This window comes from Aptenodytes patagonicus, unplaced genomic scaffold (assembly GCF_965638725.1).
Source record: "Aptenodytes patagonicus unplaced genomic scaffold, bAptPat1.pri.cur scaffold_68, whole genome shotgun sequence".
Classification (NCBI taxonomy): domain Eukaryota; kingdom Metazoa; phylum Chordata; class Aves; order Sphenisciformes; family Spheniscidae; genus Aptenodytes; species Aptenodytes patagonicus.
Window position 1 is genome coordinate 293,811 of NW_027472017.1, and position 22,662 is coordinate 316,472.

Here is a 22,662-nt window from a genome sequence, read left to right on the forward strand (position 1 = left end):
GGAAAGTCCTCCTCCTCCTCCTCCACCATCTCTCTGTTCACGCCCAGCCATTCCACATGCGTAGAGGCAAGAGAGGCTCGCACCCTCACTCTGCAGGGCTGTTACCCCAACCAGTGGATCACGCCATTACCCATGCCATAAGGGGCGGAGTGTGGCGAGATGCTCCTGACCTTGAGTATGGCATGGGACAGTGGAAAGCGCTTACGTAGCGTGCTTGCACTGCTCACACAGCTGCACGGACCCACTCGCACACAGAAACCTGTGACCAACCACATATAACTACTTGCAGATCACCAGCCCTTTTGAGACATGTCCAGCTTTGTACGTAAAGGACGTGTCTGCGTCAACCTGCCCGTCATAGGACTGACCAGAGAAAGCACAATCCCATAAATAAGGCGCCCCAACGCTAACTCAGGGTAGCTCTCGTTGCCTGGTCCAGGGGTGCTGCCTGGCAAAGGAGACGTCCTTATGTCATGACGGAGAACACGACAGGTCGACAATTTCCTCGACGGTTGCTCATCAGCGGGTAAGATTAATGGTTAACGGTGTTGTACCTTGCCTACACAGCAAGTGAGATTTCCCCTTCTCTCTTTCACTCACGCTTAGATTGCTTGCGCTCCACTCAGGCTTAATTATATTGATTGTCAACTTCTATTATTATAATAAGGTTGATCAGACTCGGTCAGTAGACCATTGCCGTTTTCTCGTCTGATACCCACAGAAGCCTTGTCGTGTGACAGGCATCCACCTCTGATGGAAGTTCTAAGCAATAGCCCATGTTTGGCAAAGAAAGCTGGCGAGAGAAGCACCAGGATGTACGCAAAGAGAAAGCCCGACAGAAGTTTCCTCTGCCAATCTAAAAATTGAAGGGAAAAAAGGACTCAAAAACCAGAGCGGCCTTTTCCATCACCCCGATTTAAAGCAGAGCAAGCAGCTTTTATTTTAACACTGTTGAAGAAATCCGTAATAAGGCCTCTGTCCTGGTTTCGGCAGGGATAGAGTTAATTTCCTTCCTAGTAGCTGGTACAGTGTTTTGGATTTAGGATGAGAACTAAGTTGATAACGCACCGATGTTTTAGTTGTTGCTAGGTAATGCTTACACTAGCCAAGGACTTTTCAGCTTCCCATGCTCTACCGACTGAGAAGGCTGGAGGTGCACAAGAAGCTGGGAGGGGGCACAGCCAAACTGGCCAAAGGGACATTCCATACCATGTGACGTCATGCTCAGTACATAAACTGGGGAAAGCTGGCCAGGGGTGCCGCTGCTCGGGGACTGGCTGGGCATCGGTCGGCGGGTGGTGAGCAATTGCACTGTGCATCACTTGCTTTGTGTATTATTATTATTATCATATTATTATTATCATCATTTTATTTCAATTATTAAACTGTTTTTATCTCAACCCACGAGTTTTTCTCACTTGTGCTCCTCCAATTCTCTCCCCCATCCCACCGGGTGGGGAGGAGTGACCGAGCGGCTGCGTGGTACTTAGTTGCCGACTGAAATTAAACCACGACAGTCCTTTTTTTGGCGCCCAACGTGGGGCACGAAGGGTTTGAGATAATAACAGGTTAACCGGAGTGTATTAAAGAACTTATATCTGTTAGTAGTTGTGGGTCACAATGTTGGTTTCTCTGTTCTCGATATTGATTTGTATAATCTGCATCGCGCTCTTTTTCCTGCTGTACATGTTAAAGATTGGTGTTGGGTTTTGCAGCTTGCTGTGGTCTGCAGTGAACAGTAATGTCTCGCTTGTGAGGTTTGTTTTTAGAACATTGACCTTGACGTTAGTGTGGTATGTAAACTTCGCAATGAAGCCGTTACTGTACCACGGAGACCATTTTGTGGAGACAACTAGCAATTGCAGTAACTTTTCTGAGAGTTTTTTTACGGAGGAAATACAGAATGGCAGTGTCACTACCTTCTTCTATGATGTTTCCTCCTTCATTACAGTAACTTTTCAGTATTTTGAACATCCTTGGGCAGTTAAGATACTTCTATTGGTACTTCTTGGGAATATTGTTTCGGTTTTGTCTAAAGTTGGTAAGCAATTTAAGAATATCATCCAGAGATCTGCCCCAAGGCTGAATAGTTATGAGTGGCAGGGTGTGTGGGACAAGATGGGCAAGTACCTAGGCCAATGGGCACCCCCAGTGTTTTGGAACTTCACCCCTGAGCAAGTGCAGAATCCTGAAAAGTTAGCAGAATACTTGGACAAAGGATGCTGTCACCCCGGCAACTCCAGAGAGATGCAGCTCATTGCAACGTGCTGGGGCCTGGCCCATGCCTACCGAGCCCTGTTCAACACCATTCAGTGCCCTCAAAGGGAAGAGAAGGTCTCTGGCTCTGACAGTAAAACGACACGCACTGCGGCCACTCAGACGCCGGCAACAGGCCCTGCAGCCACTCCGACCCCAGCAACATGCGCTGCAGCTACTCAGATGCCGGCAGCAGGCCCTGCGGCCACTCAGACCTGGGCAACACGCACCACGGCCACTCCAACCCCGGTGACAGGCACTGCAGCCACTCAGACCCCGGCGACATGCACTGAGGCCACTCAGACCCCGGCAACAGGCACTGCGGCCACTCCAACCCCGGCGACAGGCACTGCAGCCACTCAGACCCCGGCAACAGGCCCTGCGGCCACTCAGACTCCGGTGACATGCACTTGCACAGTGGTCACTCCAACCCCAGCGACATGAACTGCGGCCACTCCAACCCCGGCAACAGGCCCTGCGGCCACTCAAACTCCGGTGACATGCACTTGCACTGCGGCCACTCCAACCCCAGCAACACGCCCTGTGGCTGAACCAAAGAACCAGCCTGTGCCGGTATCAGTCGCCCCTGTACACAAGAAGAAATTTTGGAAGCGGAAGTCGGCTCATTTAGTAAGGGAAGAAGAAGCTTCTTCTAAAAGGGAACCGGAGGAAGAACTGTACGACTACCCTGGAGAAGGGCCATCACGAGAACAGGAGGAGGAGAGCCGGCCGCTGATCGGGGAGGAGGAAGAGGAAGAACTCATAAACGAGGCAGTGACCACCCAATCTCTATCCCTGAGTGAGCTGCGAGATATACGAAAAGATTTCAGCCGTCGTCCAGGCGAGCATATTGTCACCTGGCTGCTCCGATGCTGGGATAATGGGGCCAGTAGCCTGGAATTAGAGGGTAGGGAAGCCAAGCAGCTGGGATCCCTTTCTAGGGAAGGGGGCATTGATAAAGCAATTGGAAAAGGGACACGAGTCCTCAGCCTTTGGAGGCGACTCTTGTCAAGCGTGAAGGAAAGGTATCCCTTTAAGGAAGATGTCATATGTCGCCCAAGCAAATGGGCCACCATGGAGAAGGGTATCCAGTTTCTGAGAGAATTAGCTGTGCTGGAGGTGACCTGAACAATGAACAACTATCCAAAGATCCAGACGAAGTCAAGTGCACACGACCCATGTGGCGGAAGTTTATAAGGAGCTCACCATCGTCATACGCCAATTCATTGGCAGTGATGACCTGGAAAGATGGAGAGGAACAAAGAGTGGATGAATTGGCTGGTCAACTCCGGCAATACGAGGAAAGTCTCTCTTCCTCCCTCGTCTCGGCTGTGGAGAAACTGTCCGAAAAACTGTCCCGGGAGATCCAGCAACTCAGAGAGGATAGGTCCTACTCCTCACCTGTACGGACCAGAATCTCGGCTATTAGAAGTACGCTTGTTCTTTTGCTCAAGAGAGAGAATATAAAGGGTACACACCACGGGGCACCCTATGGTTTTATCTGCGTGACCACGGAGAGGACATGAGGAAGTGGGATGGGAAACCTACTGCAGCCCTAGGGGCACGGGTACGCGAATTGCAAGGGAAAACAATCACAGAAAGAGGTTCTTCCAGGAAAATTGCTGCTCCAGTTTCCAGCGGGCAGTTCCCCAGAGAGAGTAGAAGGGCTGATCTTACTCTTGATCTTAATGAAGAAACTTCTGACTCGTACGTACAAGAAATGAGAAATGAGTACTGTGATGAGGATTAGAGGGGCCCTGCCTCCAGCCAGGGGGAGGAAAGGGACAACCGGGTTTACTGGACTGTGTGGACTCGGTGGCCTGGCACATCAGACCCACAGAAGTATAAGGCTCTGGTAGACACCGGTGCACAGTGTACCCTAATGCCATCAAGATATATAGGGGCAGAACCCATCTGTATTTCTGGGGTGACGGGGGGATCCCAACAGCTAACTGTATTGGAAGCCGAAGTGAGTCTAACTGGGAATGGGTGGCAGAAGCACCCCATTGTGACTGGCCCAGATGCTCCATGCATCCTTGGCATAGGCTACCTCAGGAGAGGGTATTTCAAGGACCCAAAAGGGTACCGGTGGGCTTTTGGTATAGCTGCCTTGGAGACGGAGGAAATTAAACAGCTGTCCACCTTGCCTGGTCTCTCGGAGGACCCCTCTGTTGTGGGGTTGCTGAAGGTCGAAGACCAACAAGTGCCAATCGCTACCACCACAGTGCACCGGCGGCAATATCGCACCAACCGAGACTCCTTGATTCCCATTCATGAGCTGATTCGTCGACTGGAGAGCCAAGGAGTGATCAGCAAGACCCGCTCACCCTTTAACAGTCCCATATGGCCAGTGCGGAAGTCTAATGGAGAGTGGAGACTAACAGTAGACTATCGTGGCCTAAATGAAGTCACGCCACCGCTGAGTGCTGTTGTGCCAGACAGGCTAGAACTTCAATACGAATTGGAATCAAAGGCAGCCAAGTGGTATGCCACAGTTGATATTGCCAATGCGTTTTTCTCAATCCCTTTGGCAGCGGAGTGCAGGCCACAATTTGCTTTCACTTGGAGGGGCGTTCAGTACACCTGGAACCGACTGCCCCAGGGGTGGAAACACAGCCCTACCATTTGCCATGGACTAATCCAGACTGCGCTAGAACAGGGTGGAGCTCCAGAACACCTGCAATACATTGATGATATCATCGTGTGGGGCAACACAGCAGGAGAAGTTTTTGAAAAAGGGAAGGAAATAGTCCAAATCCTGCTGAAGGCCGGGTTTGCCATAAAACAAAGTAAGGTCAAGGGACCTGCACAGGAGATCCAATTTTTAGGAATAAAATGGCAAGATGGACGTCGTCAGATCCCAATGGATGTGATCAACAAAATAACAGCCATGTCTCCACCAACTAGCGAAAAGGAAACACAAGCTTTCTTGGGCGTCGTGGGTTTTTGGAGAATGCACATTCCAAATTACAGTCTGATTGTAAACCCTCTCTATCAAGTGACCCGGAAGAAGAACGATTTCAAATGGGGCCCTGAGCAACGACAAGCCTTTGAACAAATTAAACGGGAGATAGTTCATGCAGTAGCCCTGGGGCCAGTCCGGGCAGGGCAAGAGGTAAAAAATGTGCTCTATACCGCAGCCGGGGAGAATGGCCCTACCTGGAGCCTCTGGCAGAAAGCACCAGGGGAGACTCGAGGTCGACCCCTAGGGTTTTGGAGTCGGGGATACAGAGGATCCGAGGCCCGCTATACTCCAACTGAAAAAGAGATATTAGCAGCATATGAAGGGGTTCGAGCTGCTTCAGAAGTGATCGGCACTGAAGCACAGCTCCTCCTGGCACCCCGACTGCCGGTGCTAGGCTGGATGTTCAGAGGGAGGGTCCCCTGTACACATCATGCAACTGATGCTACATGGAGTAAGTGGGTCGCACTGATCACACAACGGGCTCGAATAGGAAACCCCAGTCGCCCAGGAATCCTGGAAGTGATCATGGATTGGCCAGAGGGCAAAGATTTTGGAATATTGCCAGAGGAGGAGGTAACACGTGCTGAAGAGGCCCCAATGCATAATGAACTACCAGAAAATGAGAAGCAATATGCCCTGTTCACTGATGGGTCCTGTCGTCTTGTGGGAAAGCATCAGAGGTGGAAAGCTGCTGTATGGAGTCCTATGCGACAAGTTGTAGAAACTGCTGAAGGAGAAGGTGAATCGAGCCAATTTGCAGAAGTAAAGGCCATCCAGCTGGCTTTAGACATTGCTGACCGAGAAAAGTGGCCAGTGCTCTATCTCTATACTGACTCATGGATGGTGGCAAATGCCCTGTGGGGGTGGTTGCAGCAATGGAAGCAGAGCAACTGGCAGCGCAGAGGCAAACCCATCTGGGCTGCCGCATTGTGGCAAGATATTGCTGCCCGGGTGGAGAACCTGGTTGTAAAAGTCCGTCACATAGATGCTCACGTACCCAAGAGTCGGGCCACTGAAGAACATCAAAACAACCAGCAGGTGGATCAGGCTGCTAAGATTGAAGTGGCTCAGGTGGATCTGGACTGGCAACATAAGGGTGAATTATTCCTAGCTCGGTGGGCCCATGACACCTCAGGCCACCAAGGAAGAGATGCAACATACAGATGGGCTCGTGATCGAGGGGTGGACTTGACCATGGACACTATAGCCCAGGTTATCCATGAATGCGAAACATGCGCTGCAATCAAGCAAGCCAAGCGGTTAAAGCCTTTTTGGTATGGAGGTCGATGGCTGAAATATAAATATGGGGAGGCCTGGCAGATCGATTAGATCACACTCCCACAAACCCGCCAAGGCAAGCGCCACGTGCTTACAATGGTGGAGGCAACCACCGGATGGCTGGAAACATATCCCGTGCCCCATGCCACTGCCCGCAACACTATTCTGGGCCTTGAAAAGCAAGTCCTGTGGCGACATGGCACCCCAGAAAGAATTGAGTCAGACAACGGGACTCATTTCCGAAACAACCTCATAGACATCTGGGCCAAAGAGCACGGCATTGAGTGGGTGTATCACATCCCCTATCGTGCACCAGCCTCTGGGAAAACTGAACGATACAATGGACTGTTAAAGACTACACGGAGAGCAATGGGTGGCGGGACGTTCAAACATTGGGATACGCATTTAGCAAAGGCCACCTGGTTAGTCAACACTCGGGGATCTGCCAATCGAGCAGGCCCTGCCCAGTCAGAACTTTTACGTACTGTAGATGGGAATAAAGTCCCTGTAGTGCACATAAAAAATATGCTGGGGAAGACAGTCTGGGTTATTCCTGCCTCGGGCAGAGGCAGACCCATCCGTGGGACTGCTTTTGCTCAAGGACCTGGGTGCACTTGGTGGATAATGCGGAAGGATGGGGAAGTCCGATGTGTACCTCAAGGGGATTTGATTTTGGGTGAGAATAGCCAATGATCTGAATTATGTGATGTTAAGTACTAATTATAGTTATAATAGTTATACTAATAATACACAGATATACTAATAATACTAATAATATTATATGCCATGCTAATGATACTACAATAAGAATCACCCAGACTAATGAAGAATAACTTCAGTGAAACCAAGCAAAGCACAGTGATGATGGTACCAGAACTGACTTCAACATGGAACAATCCAACACCACATACCATCTCCATTTTTCCTACCCTGAAAGATTATTATGACAGATGGAGCCCGAAGTCATGGACTAAATGAACTCACCGAACATTTTAGAGGGATGGCCCACAGATGAAGGGAACGATATCTGTGTGTGTGTGTGTGTGTGTGTGTATATATATATATATATATAAAAAAAAAGGGGGTGGTGATTAATGAAAATGTACTGGAAAATATGAGACTTGAGCATGACGCAGATGGTATAGAATAAGGGGTGGATATTGTCCTGGTTTCGGCAGGGATAGAGTTAATTTCCTTCCTAGTAGCTGGTACAGTGTTTTGGATTTAGGATGAGAACTAAGTTGATAACGCACCGATGTTTTAGTTGTTGCTAGGTAATGCTTACACTAGCCAAGGACTTTTTAGTTTCCCATGCTCTACCGACTGAGAAGGCTGGAGGTGCACAAGAAGCTGGGAGGGGGCACAGCCAAACTGGCCAAAGGGACATTCCATACCATGTGACGTCATGCTCAGTACGTAAACGGGGGAAAGCTGGCCAGGGGTGCCGCTGCTCGGGGACTGGCTGGGCATCGGTCGGCGGGTGGTGAGCAATTGTACTGTGCATCACTTGCTTTGTGTATTATTATCATTATCATATTATTATTATCATCATTTTATTTCAATTATTAAACTGTTTTTATCTCAACCCACGAGTTTTTCTCACTTGTGCTCTTCCAATTCTCTCCCCCATCCCACTGGGGGCGGGGAGGAGTGAGCGTGCGGCTGCGTGGTGCTCAGTTGCCGACTGAGGTTAAACCACGACACCTAGGAGGAATCCTGGGGAGCTGCCAGGCATGCACCTGCCTCCAACATGGACAAAACAAGGACATTAGCAACCTAGGAGGAGTTTGGGGCTACTACCCACCACTTCAGCTCTGTCCAGATGAAGCCACAACACTCCTGGAGATGCCCGAGAGGAGTCCCAGGGAGATATTGGGCACTGACCTGCCTTCAATATGAAGAAAGCTCTTCCAGTAACGAACTAGGAGGACTCTGGGGCTGCTCCTGAGACTTCAGCTATATCCAGGGAAGGCCAAGGCAATCCTGAACATGCCTGGGAGAATTCCCGGGGAGCTACAGAGCATAGACCTTCCCCCAAAATACACTACGCTCTTTGCATAGCTACCTTCAAAGAGTCTGGGGCTGCTTGCTACTGGGAATTCACCTGTCTCCAGAGGAAGCCAAAAGACTCCTGGAGATGCCTGGGAGGAGTCCCGGGGTGCTTCTGGGAATGGACCTGCCTCCAACATGAACAAGACTCTTCAGGTAACTACCTAGCTCAAAGCTGCGTCTGTTACCGAGGTCTTCAGCTGTCTCCAGGCAAAGTCAAAACACTCCAAAGCTGCCTGGGAGGAGCCCCAGAGAGCTACAGGCCATGGAACTGCCTCCAACATGCGCAAAACTCTTTGCTTAGCTTCCTTGTGGGAATCTGGGGCTGCTACCTTCAAAATTCAGCTGTCTGCAGGGGAGGCTAAAACATTCTTGAGCTGTTTGGCAGTCCCGGGAAAGCTTCCGGCCATAGACCTGCCTTCAAGTTTAAGAAAACTCTTCAACTAACAACCTTGCAGGGTCTGCGTCTGCTACCTGCGACATTCAGGTGTCCCAAGGGGAGGCCAACACACTCCTGGAATGACTGGGATTATTCCCAGGGACCTACCAGGCATGGACCTGCACCCAGCTTACCTAAAGCTCCTCAGGTAGCTACTATAGAATAGTCTGGGGCTGCTACCTGGGAATTCAGCTCTCTCCAGAGAAACCAATATGCTCCTGGGGATGTCTGAGAGGAGTCCTGGGGAGCTACTGGGCATGGACCTGCCTCCAGCATACACAAAACACCTGGGGTAAGTACTTGGAAAGGTCTGGGGTGGCTACCTGCGAGATTCAGATGTCTCCCCAGGGGGTCAAAACATTCTGGAGACTCCCTTGGAGGATCCCTGAGGAGCTACCGGGCATGGACCTGCCTCCAAGACAAAGAAAACTCTTCAACTAACTAACTAACCCGGAAAACTGTGGTGATGCTACCTGGGACTTTAGGTGTCTGTAAAGGAAAAGTCCTGAAGCAAAACCAGGAATGGACCCGCTGCCAACATAGACAATGTTCTTTGGGTAGCTACCTTAGAAGATTCTGGGGCTGCTGCCTGGGAATTCGCTCGTCTCCGGAGGAAACCCAAAGAGTCCGGGAACTTCCTGGGAGGAGTTCCAGAGTGCTGTTGGGCACGGACCTGCCTCCAACATACACCAAATTCTTCGCCTGTCTCCCCTGGTGGAGTCTGGGGCTGCTACCCAGGACTTCAGCTCCCTCCAGAGCCGGACAAAACACTTTGGCAGATGCCTGTACAGGGCATGGACCTGCTTCCCATTTCTATCAGCAGTCAGTGACAGAATATCTATCAGTAGTATGGCAGCAGTCAATAACAGCAGCAATCAATCGTATAGCAACAACCAATCTTTTCGCAATAATCAACAGAACAGCAACAACCAAGTAGGTGTATACTACTGCAGGTTACTGCAAACTTATCATTAGGCAGGGAACTTATCCTCAAACCAGCAGCAGATATCCTGATGATAGATTACTTATATGGATATATAATACTGGTATAAAGTGAATCAGACAGATTTCAGAAAGGGCCAAAGCATCCCAGCGGGGAGGACAAACCGATCCCAGAGGGGACCCAGCCATCCCACAGGTGGGCGGATAAACCTAACCGACTCCAAAAGTGAGCCCAAAGGGGACCAATAAAGTAACCGAGTCTCACTTCAGAGATGACCCGGAGGCGTCTGGATTCTCGGTACCTGGCTGTGCTGCAAAGCGACCAGCTGCATGTTTCAAGGACGATTCTGGTCGCCACACTCACAGCTCCTGGGCTCGCAGGAACGTTCTTCTGCTCAGTCATTTCCCCTTCTAACCAGCCGCCTTTGTGGCTGCTCACACCTGCCCGTTCCTGCCCCATCAGCTCCTCCGACACCAGTGACCTCACAAGCACCTGCACAGCAGAAGCGTCCTCACTTCCAACACCCCGGCTTTGTCCCCTCCATCTCCATCTCTGTCTCCCATCTCCCCGTGCTCTCCTCGCTCCCAGGCACCTTTCCCACCCTCTCCACGACCTCCCAATCCCTCTGCCTGTCTCTGTGTTTGTGTGGCAGATGTTACCTGGGAAGCATTGTCCCAGCCAGGTCGCCTGCATCTCTTTCTCTTCTCCCTCTGCTCTCATCGTGACTGTGCCAGCTCTCTGATGCACTTTTCATCTCAAAGGGCTGCCTCCCTTCTGCTGTTAAATCCTGTTCCTGCAAAAGAAGTGACAATCAGTCGGTGCCCCCTCTGTGGCACCTTACCTGCATCTTCCTGAGCTGGACAGCTGGTGGGAACTGTCACCGTCAGCCCCGGCTGTGCTTGAAGACTTCTCCTGGCACAGGCACAGCTCTGGTGTGCTTGGTGAGTACCATGCTTCCCGAAGGAGAACAGCAACACTCAACGTTACTCCTGGGCAGTGTCCAGCTGGGAAGAGCTCATGTGAAGGCAGGTTGGCAGCAGACCCTGAGGCCGTGCCAGGGGTGGCCACATCTGGCTCCTTCCAGCAGGACTTTGGAAAGCCCGTTCCCAGCTGTGAGCGCCAGGCCAAGGGCACGGGGCAGAAACAGCCCCCACCCCCGAGGGCCCCAGCCCCCAGCTGGCCTCTGCCCCCAAACCACTACAACTTCCAAACAGGCTCTCCCTCTAACTGAATTATCGTCAGGTTTGAGAAAAGAACCATATGCTTCCAGATTCAGTAGTCTAAGACTGTCAGAGCGCGATTTGGGCTTCAATTCCAGAGCAACAGAATTTCCGTTACAGAATCTCAGCCACCCCCTCCATGATCGTCGTCACTGACCCACAAAAGCTGTGTTGTAAAAAATCTAACAGCTAATTAAAATTATCCTCTCCTCCCCAAATCTTTGTTTCCCTCATACCCTCCGACTACCGTGGTAATATTCATACTGTTCTTCTGCAGTTACCACCCATTTGAAACCCCTCCAAAGCATCATTCCCTGACGTGACTGACAGCACTGTGGATAAGGGAGAACCATCACTAACCACGCACCCACCCCATAGTCCTTTTGCCTCTGCGACCCCGCACGTCTACACGGACATCTCTGCCTGAAAGGAGATGACCGGCCTGAAAAAAGTATCTTAGGTTGTCTTGGCTCTAGTGAAAGCAAAGAATTTAGAATAATGATATAAGCCAGTTTCAAGAGAAAGCAGGATAGCAGAAGAGGCAGAAAAGGTGATGTGTCTCACCCACCTCTAATTTCAGAGGAAGTTTCAAGGTTTTTTCTTTTTTTTTTAAATCACAAGTGAAAAAACACACACCTGCTGTTTAAGGAGAAATTAAAACTACAATGGTAAGACTATTGAGTCTGTGTACGTATACCCCATGTAACTCATGCTGCATTCAGAAAGCAGTGCTACCCTTTTGGGGAAAACAAAAAAAAAAAAGAAAGAAGAGAGAAAGGTAGTTCTTTCCAAGGAGTAAAATGTAATCAGTTTAGTGATTACATGTAGTGATTACATGGGGTATACTATTGAGTCTGTACTCCTTTCCAGGACACATTGGTCATTTTTTTTACATCTCAGTGGAGAGCATATCACTCAGTTCTGATATGGGAATAGCAAAACGTCCTCTGTAAATCTTTGAAAAGAACAGTACGTTGAAGGAAAGGTGTTCATATAAACTGTACATGACACGTTTCTGCTCTCAAAGATTATAATGCTTTTGAGGATCGTCGCCAAGACTTTCTTCTGGTGACACTATAACTACCGTGCCTCAATGGAACATTAAACTGTTCAAGTACTCATGCAAATTATACGAAATCCAAAATGCCCTACACGGATGCCTCCAGGTTTTGCTAGTACCATCACGTTAATGAGACAGTAGGTGCTGCCAAACCTGCAACCTGCAAAACCTGCAGACTAATTTATGCAAGACACCTTCCAGAAATTACAATCAGCACAGGGGAGCACGTGCATTGATCTTGTTCTGTCCTTGCCAAAACTGCTGGGTGACCTGTCGTCAGCCTCAGTGACTCACAGCAGGCAAGACTCTCATCTGGCTCAGCTCAGACGCAGCTCCTAGGAAAAGAGCTATTTCAGAAAGTCAGGTCTTGTTCTTTTGGGAAAGCCCTTCAAGGAAATGTGTTTAATACTCTGGAGGGGTACGACTAAGCATGGTAATCTCGCTCCATGTTTCAGCTCTGCCACAGGTTACATGAGCCATAATGGGCAAGTCACAGGTTTGAACCTCCTCACTGAGAAAACGAGATCAAATGCATACAGTTTATGCCACTAGCTTCTGTAAAGTAGCTTGAAGTTTTTTTCAGGAAAGATGGTAAAAATGCAAAAAACAGAGTATCATTATCTAGCAGGTTCTTAATAATACCCTCTCATGTCTGTAGCTGCACACCAGGTAAGGAATGTACATGCTCTGTTCACCTACCTGCTCACTAAAACTGATTACATTTTACTCCTTGGAAAGAACTACCTTTCTCTCTTCTTTCTTTTTTTTTTTGTTTTCCCCAAAAGGGTAGCACTGCTTTCTGAATGCAGCATGAGTTACATGGGGTATACGTGGGGTATACGTAGAGTACACACGGGAGAATGGAGAAACGAGTCTGTGACCGCCACCATCCCTGTTCCATGGAACTCCAGCACTCCTATCCCAAAGACATTAATTTCTCTGCTGTTCTGCTCCTCCCATCCTTCCACTTGTGCCACCGATCTCCTTCACACCAACACTGACACACTTTTCTCTCTTCTTTCTGGAATACTTTTCATTATACCGGTATATTTTAGCTTTTTGCTCCTTGAAAATTCCAGAGATTTCACTTTGTTCCTGAATGAATTGCCCCGTACTCCTATTTCCCATTCAACGTGCTGTTTAGAATTGCTTCCTACAAGTCTCTCCTGCCCAGCTCCCTGAGATCCACACACGTGAACCAAGCCATCCAGTTCGTCCCTCCAGGCTGCCCATGCCTTGTATTAAAGCTGCTCTTACCAAGATCGTCAGTTAATATTCTCCTCACCAGATCTCCAAACAACGAGCCAACTCTCAGTCTCCCTTACCAGCCATGTGCCTTTGGCACGTTTGACCGTGGGGGGTTTTTTGACGACGCCTTGCCCGACCATGTTTCTTCAGTCAGCCTCTCCCTGGATCCCTCCAGGGACTCCAGATGTCCTCTTGCTCTCCTACGGGGAGTCCTGGTCGCCAAGGGGGGCAGTTGGGAGCCCCAGGCCGGGTCTGAACTAAGAACTGCAAGCAGGCATCGTGCGAGCAGTCTGAAAACACACACCAGGGTGAGTCGGTCTGAGTGCAGGAGGAGTTTCTTCTCCATTCTGCGCTCACACGCTGATCACCTGCTCCTGAAGCAGAAGGTGCTTCTGCAGGAGAACAAAGTGTCTGCACCTCATGGTCTTCCCATCACAGACACAGGGATAACCCTGAGCTGTAACACTCAAGACGTGCCACCAACACGCCAGATCCAGCACACGCAGGAGGAGTCAGCGTGTGTGATGTGGGTCCTGGGCGGGGGAAGGGGAAGGCTGTTGAAGGCAGCACCTTGTCCACGGTAGGCTGTGTGACCGCCCGTGTCAGTGTCCTGTGTGTGTCCTGTGCGTGCGTGTGTCTCGCGGACACGAGCTCCGCTTTGCGGCTGACTGAACCTGCAACGGGCAAAGCGGCAGCTGTGTCCCTCAGCTGGGGCAGAGACCCCCGGTCCCCGGGCAGTGGGCTGGGCTCCAGCGGCCGGGCAGGGGGGTCCCGGGATGGGGCTGCTGGAGGAGGCAGCTGCTACCAACATCCCTTAACAGCTTCACGGTTGGCAGGATCTGGCCGAGCCGTGAGCATTCCCAAGATGACGTGCCTATAATCCTTATGCAATGGGGGACTGATCCCTTGATAATGTGCCCACAGGGATAAATTTGTAACCCAGCTCCTAGAGCATTATGTGGGCACCCAAACAGGAGCTGTGCTAGGAAATCCTGGGTTAATAGGAACGATTGGACTGGGAAAAAAAGATGTTCACAAAACATTAGAAGGCGTAAATGGCTCGGCTGCAGGCATAGTGACCAAGTTTGTCCTTTGGGGGATGAAAAGAGAGGCTCACCAGAGCATGCACAAGACCTCCGGCAAGTAACACATCACTCCCAGCTATCAAATCGATAGTGGTACTGGCTGTAAAGCAGGAGGAAACCTGAGCGCATCAGGCTACAGGCTGAGCTCTGTACAATCTGAATTTTCAAGTTTGTGAAGAATCAAGTACAAATGCACAGCTGCAGAGAGCAGCCTCAACTTACAGAGGTTTAAACCTGATGGAGTCGAGTAGTAGAAGTGAGTATTACAGGGGAAATCGGTGAATTATAGGGCAATGAACATCACCTAACTGAAAATAATGTACCTAATGGAAATGGAAATCCCTTGTGGCTCCTGTCATTAGACAAACACATACCATCCTGCAAGAGGACAGGACAACCCAGGGTCAGCCAGTACGACTGCCAGTGGCACGAGAGGTCCTTTTTCCCTTGTCTCCTTCCAGGTGATGCTGATCAAGCTCCAGGCACCTGCAGCCACGTTTGGAGTCCACCATTCGCGGGACACAGCTCCCCTGATACTGGATGTCTGATACACGTTTCATAAAACAACGCACCCCCCCGAGATTTTGTTTGTTCACCCTGAGCCGTGAGGAGGGAGTGCATGTGGGTGAGGTGGATCTGCTTTCTCTATTTAATTTTTATGCCTCAGTAAAAACACTGCAAGATTCGGACTAGAGGAGAGCACTGAAATCAAAAGGGTAAGTGAGGCAGACAGCTCTCACCGCACATTTTCACCTGATTGCCTTTGTCGTGGTTTAACCTCAGTCGGCAACTGAGCACCACGCAGCCGCTTGCTCACTCCCCCGCCCCCAGTGGGATGGGGGAGAGAATTGGAAGAGCACAAGTGAGAAAAACTCGTGGGTTGAGATAAAAACAGTTTAATAATTGAAACAAAATGATAATAATAATAATAATGTAATAACAATAATAATAATAATACACAAAGCAAGTGATGCACAGTGCAATTGCTCACCACCCGCCGACCGATGCCCAGCCAGTCCCCGAGCAGCGGCCCCGCCCCCCCCCGGCCAGCTTTCCCCCGTTCATGTACTGAGCATGACGTCACATGCTATGGAATGTCCCTTTGGCCAGTTTGGCTGCGCCCCGCTCCCAGCTTCTTGTGCACCTCCAGCCTTCTCAGTCGGTAGAGCATGGGAAGCTGAAAAGTCCTTGGCTAGTGTAAGCATTACCTAGCAACAACTAAAACATCGGTGCGTTATCAACTTAGTTCTCATCCTAAATCCAAAACACAGCACTGTACCAGCTACTAGGAAGGAAATTAACTCTATCCCTGCCGAAACCAAGACACCTTAAACAAAACAGGCTTGGCATCCTGATTGCTCACTTTGCCCTGGAATAGTCCCACTCCTCGTCTGAAAGCTACTGCGCGTTTAGCTGAGGACAGATACAAGCCACACAGAGAGCAATCAGAGCTAAAACCTGCACTTCCCTTGGTAACGTTTCCTTGGAAAACTTCTTTGCTTGGCTGTTTTAAAACCTGTAACTGCAAGAACCAGGAAGAAAAAATCCCTGACAAGTTGACGGGACCTTCCTGGCTGTGGTAAAACCATCCACCCTTGGTACCCCCATTTCCCAAAAGCCGGCAGCACAGCTTGGGTGGGCAGAAAGGCTCGTATCAGACCTCGGGGCCGAGAGAGGAGCACAAGCATCGGCCAAGGGAGCTGCATCCAACCAGGAGCACTCCCCACTGGCTTCTCTGGCAACAGAGCCCCCGTGCGTGCTCTCACCAGGAGGGAGAAACAACCTCCATGTCTGGAAATCCCTATTTATGAAAGATTGTCAACAGTGATGGGGCTGTCCACGAGCAGGAGAACCACGTGAAGACCTGGCGACAGCAAAGACCCCTGGTCTGACCCCACCAGAGCATGCCTGCTCCAAAGCTGGGCAGCCTCCTGCCAGAGAGGAGGCACCTCTGCCAATTTCACTCTGCCTTCCAAGACCAAGCCAAGCTGTGACACAAGGGCTTTGGTCCCCCTGTCTCCCAAGCAAAGCTAGAAACGGCGTTATCACCACCGAGCTCCCATGCACATAAAGGAAACCTGTCAGGAAACAGTTGCGTCCTGCTGCGTAGGCTTTGAACTAGCCCTGGTGAAACAGGTGACCAGCAGATGGTCACTAGAGGACACTTGCGCTGCAAGGGTATGCATCTCCCAGAGGTCACTTACCTGGAGGGAGGCCGGTTTTGACGGCCCTGTGCTGGAAGGACGTGGACCGCACAGGCAGGCATTTATAGATGTGACTGTTGGACTTCTCAGGGAAGTAATCACCTAGGGCAGAGGACAACAGCACAAAAGCAGTGAAGTTCTGGCCTTTTACTCAAGCCAAGGAGGCAACTTCACCAGGAGGTGCTCTCCCTAACAGCTGCAGAACAGCCTGAAAACATCTACAGCTCGTTCAAGGGGTGAGCTGAGTCTTTTGTACCCCACTTTTGCAGGGAAACATGAAAGCCTGCTTGTCTTGTCTGAACAAAGGGCTGGAGAAATGTCACTCACTTGGTCCAGGCATGATCTTGGTGTTTCTCTTGGGAACTCCACAGATGGCATAGGCTGGAGCCACATACTTCCCATTCCCGGTCATGGAGGGCTCCACACAATAACGAGGACCTGGAGAGCAGCTGTCTTCTGCGGGAGGTTTTGCCCCTTTACATGCGTAAGCGGGGGCTTTGGCTTTGGTGGGATTGTGGTTCAGGTAACCCAGGAAGAACAGCATATGAAAGGACACCTGCAGGCAGCTGCATTTCAAAGCTCCTTTGTAACTGGGGGAGACTGAGCTGCCCAGCTCATGAAATTCCCTTCCTGGGGGACTTTTTCCTCCAAGAGTAATAAAGGCAAGCTGTACAGTGCCTTGTAGTGCCCAAGAGCAAATCTCTAAGCCCAAATGGTTGTGCAACTGCATTGCTAAGTAATCTTAAAAAGAAACTGGACCTCCTGCCAGCCTGGTTCCAGTCATAGCCATGGAGAAAGGGAAAAAAACCCAAAACCAACGTAGGCACTTGCTAATTACTTGTAACATCACTGCTATTCTCTCATTATGAAGTATTTTAGCCCTATAAGCAGCTGGTAAGCTAACTTGAAGCACGTGTAAAGAACTCTTGTGTGATTTTTTGCTTTCCCGGGAGCCCAGGTGGGAGGATCACCAGCAAATGCTGCACAGTCACGTGCTTTTACTGGTGAGAAAAGCGGCCCTCTCCCAGCCATGGCAAAGCAGAGCTTTATAAGGAAAAAGGGGGCAGGGAGGGGTGGGGTAAAGGGAAACGGGTTCGTAGCTGATTTTACCACGGGTGTCCTCAATGTGCCGCACACCCCTCCGATCCTCATTTTACCTGTTGTCCCTGGGACTGAGTATTTGGGTGAAATACTCAGGAGAAGGGAGAATTGGCCTGAAAGAGGTAGCGGCAAGAGAGCTTAAAGGAGAAGTCCTGAATCAGCAGGAAGTGGTGCTTCGCTTGCAGAGAAGGTTGTGAAATATCTCAGGAGAAACATGAGCAGCAGCTACAAGCAGTTTGCGATTAAGGAGAACAGGCCAGGAGTCAAAATGAAAATGCCTGAACGGCATTAAGCTGAAAATTGTTTGCCACTCTGGCAGAGTTTCACGTGCATGCCATCCCATGCTGTAAAAATAATGTGCCTTTTGGGGAAAAGGAGGAAAAAAACCCACCAAACCTAAACCAAGAAGGTCTTTTCCTTTTCAGACCAAACCTCTGCTTCCTGCCACACAAACCTTTCACTTGTGCTCTGCTTTTCCCCTGTCGAAAACCTTCGCTTATTCGTTTCTCCTACCCCCCTGCAACAACCACCTCTCCAGGACTAAAGCATCCCTCCTCTCCTTTTACAGTCTCCCTCCCCTCCACCAAGCCTTGGCTTATCACAGGCGGGATGTTTCCTTTGGCCTTGCCCGCCTATCTGTTAGGAACTCCTTTGTCCTGGACCGACCCGGGTCTGCATCTGCAAATGGCCCGTGCTGTCCTTTGCTCCAGCCGTACCAAGCCGCTAGCAAAGTCCTACCCTAACTGGAGGAGGAGCCTTTTTTCCAAGGCTGGGGAAGACTGTGCAGTGCAGGTGAGTAGGAAAGGAGGCAGCAAGGACTTTCTCTGGTTCTTGTTTCTGCTCCTCTGGGAAGATGGGGCACTTCCCAACTCGGGCCTGACCTGGGCTGCAAAGGGAAGGGCCTGGGGGCAGCCTGGACTTGGATGATTTGTGACGGCAAACCAAACATTTCCACTTGAGCACGCGAACTACAACGTCACAATCCCAATGGGCTCAAGTCTGTAAGACTCGGAAAGTCTTAGTTGAGAAAATAACGAGTCCAAATGAACAGGATGCCCATGCTCTGAGCACAGCACTACGCTATAAGCTTTACTGACTGAACCTCTACTTTTCTACACAAATGCTAGTGATCTCCATAGAGAGGGAAAGGTGGTTTAGCTAGTTCTCCTCCAAAGCCCTTACACTGGTAAATCCAAAGGAACAACAGGGCCCTTCTGCAGGTCGCCACAGCAAGCAGAAAGGCAATCGTTTGTTAAATCCATCTGGAGAACCATTCCAGCAGAAAACTGAATCCTTACCCAACTGTTGGCAGAACTCCCCACATCTCCCGGCCGGGGGGACGTCAGCAACATAGCCGCACCTTTCACGTTTGGGGTCCACCACAATGATGGTTTCCATTCTGTCACATCCTCTGAGCTAAAGCTGCCGGCAGGAGCTGGCTCACCCTGGGACTCGGTACCGCTCAGGCACGCGACCTGCAGTCCGGAAGTACCCCTGAAAAGACCTCAACGGCCTGCATTAACACACCGGCACGCACTTGGGATGTAAACACTGACAATTCATCTCTTATTTGCATCACATACAGAGGACCCAGTTTAGCAAATTGAGCCTTACTTCTGCTGAAACTTTCCTTACAGGCAGCTCATTTTCTGCGTTCGTAAACCGTAGTAAAGGCCTGTTCTAGCGCAAATGCTCAAAACCTGCCTATGGTGAAGAAGCCGTTTAGACAAGCCCCAGTTTTCTTTCCTCACTGCTGCCTTGCTTCCCAGAAATCAGTCAATACCAAAAGCTCTTTTCCTGCTAGTTTTGCTACAGCTTCATTACCTTTAGAGACAACACTTCTTACCTCTGCTACTCCAATACAGCCTCACAGCCCAGCAAAATCATACTGCAGGTAGGAAACCTTCACCATACAAAGACAGGCACGCTACAGCACTACATTACTCTCAAAAAACAGGCTCTTTCAAACACTCTTCCTTTCGCCTACCACAGTTCAGACAGTGTTAGAAAACAAGAGCAAAAAAGCAGGGTTCTCTCACATTTGTCAGAGCCCATTATAACAGCCATTCAACGTTAAGTCCAGCTCCAGTCTGAACCCCACAATAAGAAATGCCGTCTCAAAAATCCCAGGAAAAGGAAGAGCTGTGAAACGGCAAGACCAGAGAACGTTCATGAAAGCCCCATCATGCAAGTACACATCCCTGCTCACAGACCAGCTGCCCCACTCCCTAAGTGAGTGATGTTCTCAGCTGATTTGCAGCTCGGGGTCTCTTGTTCTTTAGCGCCGAGCACGTAGGTTGGAATTGGAGCTGGGAAGAAAACCATATGCAGTCAGCCTGGCTTCATTCAAGTCCAGATAAGTTCAAGTTCACATTTACCAGGAATCACAGCAGGTCACATCCATCCCTGCAGACCCCCGCAACACTCCTGTGCAGCCTCCCGAGGAGCAGTAAGCGCAGAACAAGAAACCTTCCTTCAAAATAAGGCCCACAGCCTGCTCTTTCAACAAGAGGCATCGAGCACCAGCTGAGGATATCCTCTGCTGGAACTACACCGAGCACCACCACCTCCATAAGGAGACCAGCTCCTAAATGATCCCTAGTCCTAAAAACACTATCTTCCCTAGGGCAATGCTAAGGAAATACCAGAGCACAGGGACACCTGGTCATTCAGTTAAGCCAATGGGGGGAAGGACAGAGGACTAGAAAGAGAAAAATATGACGAGGGAGAAGACTGAGGAGCCGAGAAAGAAAGGTCCAGGGATAAGGCAAGAGAGACGGACAGATCGAGAGAAACAGGGACGAGGAGACCTGCAGAGAGATGGAGGAAGAAAAAGCAGGGACCAGGAGCAGGACAGAGAGGTGGGGAGGGAAGGAGAGGAAGAAGGAAAGACAGGGACAGGGAAAGGAACATACAGATGGAGAGAGAAGAAGGACAGGGAAGAGAACAAAGGGACTGAGAAATAAAGCGAGGGTCAGATCCTGACGAAGAGACCATGAAGGGGGAAGAAAACCAGCAATGGGCTGGAGCACAGAGACAGAGGAAGAGGAAAAGAGGGCTGAGAAGCACGAAGGAGGACGAGAGGACAAATAAAAGGGAGAGCCAGCTGGACGGAGGGGTATAGCAAGAAACGATGGGACAGGCAGCAAGACGGAGAAATCAAGACAGAGAAGATGGGGACAGGGAGCAGGACAGAGGTGGAGAAAGAAGCAGCAGGGGAAGAGGAAGAGAGGCAGAAAGAGGGAGAGGGAGCAGGAGAGGGAGAGAAAAATAAGGACTGGGGGCAGGATAGAGATTGCCAAAAAAGTCTGGGGAAAGTCTGGGGTGGGCAGCGGGACGGAGAGGGAGTAAAAAAGAATAGGGGTAGGGAGCAGGACAGAGCGACAGACAAGAATAACAGCAAAGAGAAAGAGAAGAACAGGGACGGTGAGCAGCACAGAGGGATGGAGAAAGAAAGAGAGGCATCAGGAGCCCTGCAGAGAGACGGAGGAAGCGGGGAGGGGAAGGGGAAGGGAGCAGCAGAGAGAGACAGAGAGAGGAGAGATGGGCAGGAAGAAGGACAGGGACAGTGGGATACGGCATGAAAAAACACAGTGACAGTGAGCAGGACAGAGCGCGAGAGCGAGAAAAACAAAGAGAAGCAGAAGGAAGGAGGGAGAGGGGAAGACAAGGACAGGGAGCGGGACACAGGCAGAGAGAGACAAAGAAGGACAGGGAACAGGCCAGAGAGACTGTGAAAAACAGAGCGGGATGCAGATCAGGACAAAGAGACAGAGAAGAAAACAAGAGCAATGTGCTGCAGGACAGAGACAGAGGAAGGAAAAAAGAGGGACAGGGAGCAGGAGAGAGGGACAGCGAGAAAGAGACAGGGACGGGTGGAGCGACAGGGAAAGAGGGCCTTGGAGAAGAGAGGGACGGGGAGCAGAACACAATGCCAGAAGAAGAGAGGTATGGGGAAGCAAAAACATGACACAGAGGGAAATGGGGGGGCTGGGGACTGGGAGGGACTGAGAGGCAGAAGAGGGCTGACATGGCCCCAAGCGCCTGGGACTCACCGCAGCTCCCGCTCTCTGCACCGCCTGGCAAATTTTTCAGTTCAGGCACTTCTTTCTCTGCCTGTCTGTCCTTTCCTCCCTTCCTCTTCTGTAGCTCCAGTCGCTTGCCTGCCCTCGCCTCACGGGCGGCCCCAGCCCTCACCTCAGCCGGGCCGCGGCTGGAGCAGGGACTGCGCCTCCCGAGACCAACATGGCCGCCCAGCAGCCCTGTGCCCCAGGACTACAGCTCCCAGCATGCCGCAGGGCGCTCCTCCCTGCTGTCTGACCCTGCGGGGACACCGTCCCCCGGCTGGGCCCCGCCCCCCGCAGGCCCCATGGCCGCCTCCCTGGGGCTGCCCCGGTCCTGGAGCCCTGGTGGAGCAGGGAGGAGGAGGAGAGAGGGACAGAGCGGCAGAGAGGGGTGGGGCAGGGCGGTGGGGTGCCCGGAGAGGGACAGGAGACGGACAGAGGGAGTGGAGATGGTCAGAGGGACGAAGAGAATGGGGAGGAGGAGCTGGGCAGGGAGTGGGGGAAGGAAAAACTCCTGGTGAGGAGCCGGCAGAGGGACAGAGCGGGAAAGAGCTGGAGGGGAAGGGGGGCAGCGGGGTGCAGGGAGAAAAATAGCGATAAGCAGCAGGACAGAGGGACAGAGAGAGAAGGAGAAGGGCAGGAAGGAGGACAGAGGCACAGACTGACACAGGCAGGGTGAGGGAGCGGGCCAGGGGGGCAGAGAGGCAGAAAAGGCACCAGGAGAGTGGAGTGACAGAGAAATGGGACAGG